Source organism: Empidonax traillii, unplaced genomic scaffold, assembly GCF_003031625.1.
Source record: "Empidonax traillii isolate 1590-97213 ecotype Southwest subspecies unplaced genomic scaffold, ASM303162v1 scaffold1175:size178029, whole genome shotgun sequence".
Taxonomy (NCBI): Eukaryota; Metazoa; Chordata; class Aves; order Passeriformes; family Tyrannidae; genus Empidonax; species Empidonax traillii.
Window position 1 is genome coordinate 129,384 of NW_020956368.1, and position 10,499 is coordinate 139,882.

At 39.5% G+C, this 10,499-nt stretch overlaps 1 long non-coding RNA gene across 1 annotated transcript; it reads right to left on the reverse strand.

Annotated features, from left to right (window-relative positions):
- Positions 1 to 388: 388 nt before the first annotated feature.
- On the reverse strand, positions 389 to 10,215 carry LOC114069062. The gene is made up of 4 exons (XR_003573715.1): positions 9,749 to 10,215; positions 8,986 to 9,070; positions 7,789 to 7,874; positions 389 to 2,316 (listed from the first exon to the last, which is right to left on the reverse strand). It is a non-coding gene; the product is annotated as an uncharacterized LOC114069062 (long non-coding RNA).
- Positions 10,216 to 10,499: the final 284 nt, after the last annotated feature.

The window sequence follows — 10,499 nt, forward strand, 5'->3', positions numbered from 1 at the left end:
GGCTATCTGTCTGTCCAAGGTTGTTGAGTGAGAAGTGAAGCTGCTGTGCCTTCTCAACAATATAAGAGGACAAAGGTGCTTTCCCCTTTGACATTAAAACAAGGGGAAAGTTGGATGTTATCCCATTGTGGTGGTTTTCGAGGTTCATGGAATCAAGCTTTCTCATATCTGAAAGAAATCCACAGGGTTAATAGCCAGAGGCACACAGCTAAAGTGTGATTTTGAGAAAGACAAGAACAAGACAAAACAAAAAGAAAACACTGTAGATGGGTTGCAATATTTCTACAGAAAAGAAAATGGGCTCGGAGTTTTAAAAATATACTCCAAAAAAAAAAAAAAAAAAGCATAGCAATTAAAGCTACTGAGCTGACTGAGGAAGCTTCAGCATTGCTTTCCTCTTACAAGCTTTTATTGCTATTCTTTGGAATCTAATTGGTGATAATTTTCTTCTTGGAGTCTGACACAAATCTTACAAGTTACCAGAGCTACTTGAAAAAAAATTGGATAGGTTTAGCTTTATTTCTCTCCATAAACAATTTGCAATTGGAAGTATTGAAGTCTCTTGAATGCTTCCAAGACTTCAACTGCCTGTTATAATTTCCCAAATAATCCTTCCCTATGGTTGTATGTTCTTCACTACAAGTACCTCACTTCTTTTCTGCTCTCCTACTGGTCTGGACAAATTGTTCTTAGGGCAGTGTTTAACCATTTAGCAGAAGAATATAGTCTTAAGCATTATAAGCTTTACACAGCACACTCAAAATTCACCCTGCACAAATATTCATTTAATACTGGCAGGAATTTTGCTGATCCCCTTAACCTACCTTGGATTTTAATATTTGCTAAAACACTTAACAAAGAATGCATGCACACATACAAACCCCAGGTGAAATAAATTTGATGAATAATTCTCATTTGTGGAGAAAATGCTTGCCTGGCTCTTTTCAAGGAATGCAAGCACTTTGAACAACTTTATGCTCTGACTCTAGCAGGAACTTACTAAATGGTACAATTCAGGAACATTTAAAACTATAGGAAGAAGTCGGGCAATAAACTCGTGGAACCAGCTGCAGGGTAAATAATACAACAACAGAATCGACAAATCTGGATTTTTCTATCAATGTCATGGAAAGAACTCACCAAGGTAGAAAACACTCCATAGAGGGAACTTTCCTGTCAGATGGGTCAAAGTGCTGGCAGGGAACAGAAACACCAGTGTTGTGTATAGCTCACAATTTTCATTTTCTGTTGAATGAAATAAGATGTGGGGTTTGACTGGTTTGGCACAGAAATTGCAAATCTCTTTCTCTGAAGAGTCAGAAGTGAGTACACTCTGTCTGCCATAGGGAGCAGATATCCAGGAGCTTGAGCAGGTCTTTGGAATCCATTGTCCATTATCAAAAAAGCTTACATGGCTGGAAAGTAATGGTGTCCACACAAGACAAATTTCAGTGAAACATCACGAAAATCACTGATTTTGGCCCTCTTTTCAAGATTCATAGAGAAGATGTCAAATATCTGCACTAATAGGGAACGTTATTCTTTACAGTGAGGCTGCACAATGTTCAACTCCCCCTTAAAACAGTGGGAAATGGGATTTGAAGGGTGATGCCAGACTTCTATCTAGGCTTAAAATTCTACTTTTGTGCTCATTTGGTGTATTTAATGTAAAAATTTAGATTTCAATAAGCATCATTTGTTGTCGTGCCTCACTGTTTATAAAAGCGGAGCTTTTAAAAAGTGATAATAATTGCAAATGATGTCAAATTCTTTTCTTGTTTACCTGAAAGATGTCAAGAATAGCAGGACTTGTTTTGCTTTGTTGGTTTTTAGCCTGCAAAAATTAGCTTCCCCACACTGTGAAAATTAGTAAAAGGGAAAAATAAATGTTACATCTTTTCCCTATCACCTTATAAAGTGTAATTCAGCTCGACAGTTTCATATGTACACAGGAGAAGTGAGAGAAACAAAGCACTAACAGCACACGAGCTGATTGTCTGGAGATTGGGCCTCTGGAGAGTGGAGCTGATGCCTGGTGATGGTGCAAGTTTCTTTAACGACAGGTTGTGTAGTTCCAGGCTCCCTCTTGCTCATGTAACACAAGGAATCAGTCTTAAAGATGGCTGAAAAATATGGAAATCCAGCATATGGTATCTGACCACTGACTGATCCCACTCTGCCGGTACCAGCTCAACTCTCAGCTCAGCAGTTCATAAAAATTCTATTTCAATGATGTTTTTTTCCAGTGGCTTGATATTTCTGTTCATTTTCTATATTCGTTTAAGTGTTGCAAAGAAGCAAATTCAAGCAGCATATCTAAAGAAATGAAGGAAAAAAAAAGTCATTTGGTCTTTTTGCTTTTGCTTTCACCTATTTTAATACTGGTAAAAATCCAGAGAAATTCTGTTAATTTTAATCAATTCATTCATGTAAAACAGGAACTGGGCATAAGAAACATCATGTTATTAGAGATGAGCAGCTCCAGCCATCTCATTCCTGCACAATTTCCTATTATGCAATAATGTGCATGGCTTTCACAATATTAAGAATGCTATGTCATTTAAAAAAAAAAAAAGCCATACTTATTTGAGCATCAAAAATTAGGAGGTTCTTGACTATCAGATAAAATGAATTTAAATGAGTGCTGAAGAATCTCTTCTCCAAAATGTCAGTTGTAGACAAGGCTGTAGAACTGATCCCTTTGCAAACACATTGACACAGAGATATCTTAAAAATACAAGGTCCATCACAGATCATTTTAGTAGCCATTTGCTGTTTTTATTTTCTCTTATTACTCCTTTATTAATTCCAGCCCAAGGGAACCCTGTTCATCACACCAGGGGAGCAATAGCAGTTATGCATTGTCAGCTGTGTAGACAACCTACCCCTGACTCCCAAACATTTGTCATAGAATCATGGAATTGTTTAAGTTGGAAAAGGTCTTTAAGATCATCAAGTCCAGCCATGAACTCAGCACTGCCAAGGCCACCACTAGTCACTCCATTACTGAGCTGTATCAGGGACTGTCACCTCCCCAGGCTGCCACACCTGCTTGGCCCATCTGCAGTGGATTCCTTGATAATCCCACTAGCACTCGTTGGCTCGGTGGTTTTAGTGAGACTATAATAATCACTTGAAAAAAAACCATAAATAAAACATCAACATAGGTGTTTCAGAAAGAACCATCTCTTTTGCAAGCTTGAAGTTGACACTGTTCATCATGAGCAGCAGGTCCTCATTTGTTTTTGGGATGGCAACAGAAATCCTTTACCTAACAGGAAACCAGTGTCTAATGCTTTGCCTACCATCAAATATTCTTTAAGCCAATCCTCGGTTGTGTCTCTCATCGTGCTGGAAATAGGCAACTGCATCCTCAATGTTTTCAAACTTGAGGCTTTTGCCTCCTGTTATATAAATGCAGAAAGAAAGTTACCATGTGCTCTTTCTATCAACACAAATTACCAATAACATTTTCAGATTTAAGCAGAAGAGACACACGTCTTCTGTTCACCGTGTAAAGGCTGGATCCACTAAAAACCAACAGGAGCCTTTTCGTTCACTTCAGTGAACTTTAGATCATGTTCCAAAGAAGTGACATTATTATTTTTTCACCCTCAAATATACATTGGGCTGTTCTTAGTAACCAGCCTGAAGTCTGAAGAGTTTCACTGCAGAAATTGCAAAAGATGTGAAAATATTATGGTTTTTTTTTCAGAAGAATTTCTATTAATTTTTCTAGGATACATGCAGAAGAATCAAACCTTGCTTAGGGAGATTACAAGGATAAGTTTTACAAGAAAAATAGTGCTTCTACTTTGTAGACATTGCATTGCATCCCCTAGATCAGCTCACATCTGACACAACATATCCCACACTGTGATCCTTCCGTGTTGGGGATGGATCACCAGGAGCCAGACAGGACTCAGGTTATTGTCAGCAGCCTGTAGCATATCATAGAATCATTGAGGTTGGAAAGGACAACCCTCAACCAAGTATCCCCACACCCACTACACCATATCACAAAGTGTCACATCTCATTTTTTAAACACTTCCAGGGATGGTGACTCCACCACTTCCTTGGGGAGCCTGTTTCAATGCTTGACCACTCTTTCAGTGAAGAAATTTCCCTAATATATCCAACCTGAACCTTCCCTGGCACAATTTGAGGTCCTTTCCCCTTGCCCTGTGTATTCTACATAACAGGGCATGGGCATTCTACAGTTATACACACCTGTGTATAACAACTGCAGAGTGATGATAAGGATTTACATTGTTCTTCACAAAGAGCTACACAGCAAAATACAAGATGCCAGCCTTCTTGTATCCAATTTAAGAGGCTGATTTGGGGAAGGGAGGTTTTATAATGTTTATTTGATCCTGGAGGAACTATCCTGTCACCACACCAATAAATTTTGGGTCAAATAGCACAACAATTTCCTGTATCAAGGGAATTGTCATGGCAGCAGGTGAGTAAGAGTGACAGCTTTCTCCATGCAGCCAGCCTGCCTGCTGTGAGCCAGGTCTGCATGAGCCTTGTGTCCTTCCAGACCAATATGTTAACCAGGAAATTTGATCTTTGGAGTAGAAACATAACTCAGAACCAGAAAGAAACAAAAAAAATGTGTGCAAACAACCCTCAAACTGATGAATTTAAAAACATATATCTTTTTTTTTCCTTAATCACCTATATTGTGAGTAGGAAAAGATACTAGATTAGAGTAACAGTAGAGTACTGAACTATTCCCTTTCTCTTCCAACCCAAAACCTTTTCCAAGTACATTCCCCCTTTTAATTTAAGCAGAATGTATATGCTGTCATCTAAAATACACTTAAAAGAAATACTGCTATGTGTAGTATCACCTTTGGACTACTCTTAGCAGAACAGATTTTAAGTAAAGAATTTCTTCTCAGCAAAAGTTTCCAGGACATGTACGTGCAAATGAAATGTCCAGTGGATTTGTGTCATCCCAACACCATAAAAATAATAATTTTTTAATAGCCTGGCTGCCCAGTAACATTCTTTCAGAGTACATAAGCAGGCTAAAGGACCTCAAGATCACAGTGTATCTTCTTGTTCTCACTCTGAATGTTAAAATTCTCTTCACTGGTGAAAATATTGCTGGATTTTATTTTGCAAGTCATCAAAGAGTGCAAAGTTTCTTAAAATAAAAGCCAGCAAAGTCCAGAAAAAAGTCTCATATTTACAGGTTCTACACTGCAAGTCTCCAGAATTACACTTGAGTTTTTCACATCCTAGTTATTTTTGCTTAGAGGAGCTAAATGTAAAAGTACTTCGAAGAATGGGCTTTTACAGCATGTGAGAACTGTAACATCAGTGATGCAGTTGGACACAGCAGCAACACTGCAGGTACATGTGAGAACAAGCCAGACCCACTATAATTTACTTCCAGAAATTTCAGATATTTCAATACTTAAAAATTTGTGAATAATTAAGTGTCTTCAAACACTTCTTTGTCAGAGGTCTTCAGTGTTTATACTTCAGCAATCTGAAGGTTTGAGCATTGCTAAGCAAACTAAAGTACATCTCATTTGCAGTGAGGTAACTCCATGAGCAGAATTAGTTCCAAAAGAGAAGGACCACATCCAAGGTGTATTTTAAAAATCAGGTTTCAAAGAACCACAACTCCACTGTCCCAAATGTACCTGCACAGACATATTAACATGCATTCAAAAGCACCTTGAGCTCACACACTGAAGCAAGATCGCTAAGCCTTCAAACCCATATTCCACCCAACCTTGGGAGCTTCGGTCTTCAAATTTTTTATTTTTTATTTTAAAAAATGGGCTGCAACAGGAGAACTACTCATGAACACATTATCAGTTGCTTGAAGCTCAGCCTAGCAAAACAAGCAAAACAAACACTCCCTGAAAGATTAATGCAGCATTTGCTGACTGGCAAGCTTGCTTTGGATGTAGTACAGCAGTCCTGATTGCAGACAGCCCGGCTCCATGACTTCATAGACCTGTCTCCCACCATGAGACATGTCAGGAGGCAGGTACCAATTCCCAGATCATAGAGATCCTACCGAGTGAAGGATGTCATGGTTTCTGCATAGCTCTCCAAATGGGTGAACTATCCCTGTAGCACAGGGTTAGCAATATGAAATATTATTTTTTGCTTCAGTGTTTCTGCAGCTTCAGCATCTTGAGCCGTGGCAGTAAGTGCGCAAGGATGAGCTGATGAGCTTCTAAGCTGAAACAGAGACAAATGTAGCTTCATGTTGTGTTTGTAGTATCTCCCTTTATCGGGACATAAGTCCAAACATTTTCTGTTTACAAATAAGAAAGCCCAGGAATCTTTTGCATACATATTAGCAAGGGCATGGGAATTCCCAAAGGAGGGCGAGTGCACATGAGTGGGTGTGTGTATATATAGACATCAAGCATCTCTTAAATGCATCAACAAGTTACTGGGATAATGCTAAAGAATTAACAGTTAAACACAACAATTATCTTCTAAGCTTTGCCTCAGACAGTCAAGAATCTTGTCCCAACTGATGTGGCTGGCAAACTTCCCATTCAAAAGGCCATGATTCTCCGATCGCCTCTTGAACAACTGCACAAAGAAGGGTGATACATAGGTTAGCAGAGATGCACAGAACAATTCAATCATGAATTTCCCAGATTTTGGCACTTGTTTTTTATTAGATATGTCAATTAAATGTAGGAAGACACAACATGAATGAAAAGCCCTTGGAAACTTCAAAAGCTCAGCTTGCACCCATTCATCCAGCTTGGATTCTGAATGGAAAAGATGCATACACCCTTCACAGGGGAGACAACCCACAGGGTGTTTAAATTCCACAATAGTAACTTGTTTTTGTGCAAAACTGGCCATAGATACTTTAGATAAAGGCCCAGCTGGCAGACAAAACCCCTCACATTAGCAAGCTACCACTCCTCTACTTTTTAGAAATAAAATTAATCAAGTTCAGATTTTTCCCATCAGTCCCCTTTCCTTCTTGATTTTTTCAGATTTTTAGGTAAATGCTCATCTTCCTCTACCACCATTTGACCTAAAGTAGCAAGAATGTCCCCAAAGCCATGACCCATGCTGGCAGACTGTACAGTAAACAAAAGCCAAGATGCTTCTGTCCTCTCTGTCAGATGTGCCAAGCAATTCATGGAATTCCAGAGGCATTTGTCCAACGGGAGGAATACTTGACTCCAGCTTCCCGATCTCTACGTGAGGAACAAATTTTTCTATGATAGTCTCCAGTTCAGTAAACCTGAAAGCAGAGGATTTATTACATGCAGGATCAAGAAGCCCCTCCTTTGATCATTTATACAGTGGTCTGTGAATGAATGCATTCAGAACCCAGCTCCAGCACACTCAGAAATATTCATGGACTCAGCCAAGAACAATACCCTGAATCCTCATTGGAGAGCAGATCCTCTGCTGGGGAATGTCACAAGGAAACTTGGTTGACTTCAGTGGGAAAACAACAGTTTACACAAGTTAGTAACAAGAATGTTACCTTTTTGCACACTGAGATCTTCTTCGTAAACAGTGCTTTAATACACATCTGTAAGCTGGATAATAAACACTTCAGATAAATCACAGGGAGGTTTAGAGGGTTCTATGTGCTCTCTCAAGCTTTCAGTTATAGAGCAGAGGCCAGAAGTCAACACTGATTACACCTCAGCAGCAACTAACCATGATAAATATCAAAGTCACACATCTTTGGTCCATTTCTTTAAGCTCCCTGTTGTGTTTTCTGAAGAGCTCTCTTAAGACCTCTGCATATTTTATTCTGTGGTACTTACATACTTACCCCCCATGCTTGAGTAGGGCTGGATATACCCACTGAGGCTTGAAACATCAAGTAGGACTGCCAGAACATTTCTTTCTGCTGTAAATCAAATGGACAGTTCCACAGTGCCCACAGCAAGGTTTCCCCATGATCCAACCCCTCATTCAGCCATAGCTTGTCCCACAACTAGGACCGCACCTGCAAGTTTTTGGCACTTTGAAAGGAAACATTCATACAGCCCAAGCACTTGTGGGTTTAAGTTGTAGGAAAGTCCCAGCCAATTAGAGTTAGCCAAGGACATCAATGTTTGTTGAGGAGTTTTCTTTAACACTAACTACACTAAGGTGTAGTTGCTCTTCTCATAGTAGCTGCCACAATTAGCAGCTGAGGTTATTTAGAAGGACATAAAAAATGAGGTAGTGGACAACTTCCAGGAGAGGTGAGCCTTTCAAAACCTCAGGTGACAAAAAAAGCAAGGACAACAATCACCTCCAGCTCAGTATTAAAACACAGAAGGAGGCATTCCTTTAAAAACCAGTTTTTCATTGATTCAGTGTAACTTTCTGGGCTTAAAATTTAAGGCACATTACCATAACTGAGCTCCCACCTGTAAGTTCTCAGTCTTGCACCATCTTCTTCCAAAAAATGGTCAACCATTCATTGACAGTACACTTTACATCTTAGTGGCAAACTTCGTGTTAAGATAAATGGTACGAACGAGCTGGTAAAGAGAAAACCCAATCATTATTTTACCAGCCAAATCCTACAGTGTTGGCTCAGGAGGCACCTGAAATTTTGCTTACATAAGTACTGGAGGCTTGAGCTCATGTTAAAACCACCTCAACAACATTTTAAGTTTTAATAGAATAACTTTCATGTTATAACTTCATTCAATCATTCATGCAGTCATAATTTAAGATAGGAAATAAAGAGGAAAAAATTGCCTTTGTACAAGTTATTCTATTAAGGACTGGAATATTAATGTTATTGGATACATGAAACCCTGTGCAACCATGGAAACCATTGCACAGGCTCCAGTCAGCCTCCAAAAATGAGCTATGGCCTATGGTTGCTATGAGAGGATATAGCACACATCCCTCAGCAGTTCTAGTTAGAAAGTTCTATTGTGCATTTGTCTACACTTCATCTCAGCATAAAGCTATTTGTGGAACAGAGGTTAAGGAGAGGGTTCTGAAATCTGAAAACATACCTTTCAGATTAATCTAGGAAATCAGATGCTGTTTTGCAACAGTTGGGGCTTATTTGTGACAATTTAACTGATGTCTTCCCTTGCTCTGAAAAGATAAAAAAGGGTATAATGAATTTGACTTGGAGAAGTTAGGAATTATTTTATGTTCCTGAAACATATAAGTATCCTTTCCAAGCTCATCTTCAGCCCAGTCTTACTACAGACCACCTGGTGATAAAGAAACACTCTCCCTAGATCCTGCTCTTTTGAAAAAAAATTAAATTGCAAAATTTGAAGGAAAAATATTATCGGAAATCTTCTAAAACACAGTAAAGTCAAAAATGTAGCTATCATTTAATCTATTATGTTTTCTCATTCAGAGAACAATTACACTAGGAACAATTACATGGCAAATAAAAGCATCCCAACATACTATAAAAAAGTCTGAAAATCAAACAGAAGTTTTCTGAAAGGTTTATGAACTCTCATTTGAGAGAATGACATCTGCTAACAGGATGGGTTGGGAAAAAAATTGCCTGTGAAAAACATGGAACTTACCTAAACCAACACTTGCACTTTTGTTTAAAATGAGTTATTAAGTCTTCAAAAGCAGTGATCTCTGCACCAGCTCCTCTGGCAACAGCTCTCCCCACACCAATTTTCCATGCCCAATGCGCTGTCCTCAAACCACCTCATCCCTCTTGGCATAAGAATGATCCCATATCCAAAGCATTCATTTTCCAATCTTTTGTGTCACTGTCTCATTTAAAACCTCTCTTCCTACCTTGCAGGACCCACTTTCTTTGGGAAGATCGAGCCGTAGTTCGGTCTCCGTATCGAACACCATCTGTCCCCTCTCTCTGCTGATGCCTGTTCTCCAAGAGAAATTTTGCTGTTTCTACATATGCAAGATGCACCAGAAATACCAGAATATCCAACTTGAGAATACTGAGCAGAGCTTTGATCTTCCGAGCCCAGGTGCCTCCTTTACGGTGGTTGAAGTGCTCAGTGGATGACAGGCTAACGCTTCAGCGTTCATGTCTGGGAGTCAAGAAACAGAGCAGCCTTTCTGTTCAAAGAAGGCTTGGAATTGCTTCCAGCTTTACTGCTCTCAGAAGGAGTTTTATTCATATTTCATTTTAAAGTCTATAAAAAATTGACCCAGTTTCCTCCAAGCTGTTGCGGGTGCATCTTGCTCCGTGTCACTCGGCGGCCCGGTGGCCACGGTCGAACAGCTCGCAGGTGTTGCAGGGTGTTAGATCAGTGTAGGTCAGCAGTTCACCTGAAAAGCGTTCAGCAGATGGAGATCACTCCCCTGGCACCCAGACAGCCTGAGGTCGCTCTGCATGGAGAGAAACATGCTCCAGAGAAGAAATACTCTACAATAAAATCAGGGGAGTCAGAAGCTGCTCACTTGAAGGTGTTTAAAACCATACACACAGCACCAAAAATGCTTATTCAGTTGTGGCAGTAACCAAAAATCACATAAAACTCATCAATTCTTAACTTACATAGCAGATGGCAGAGCATCCTTC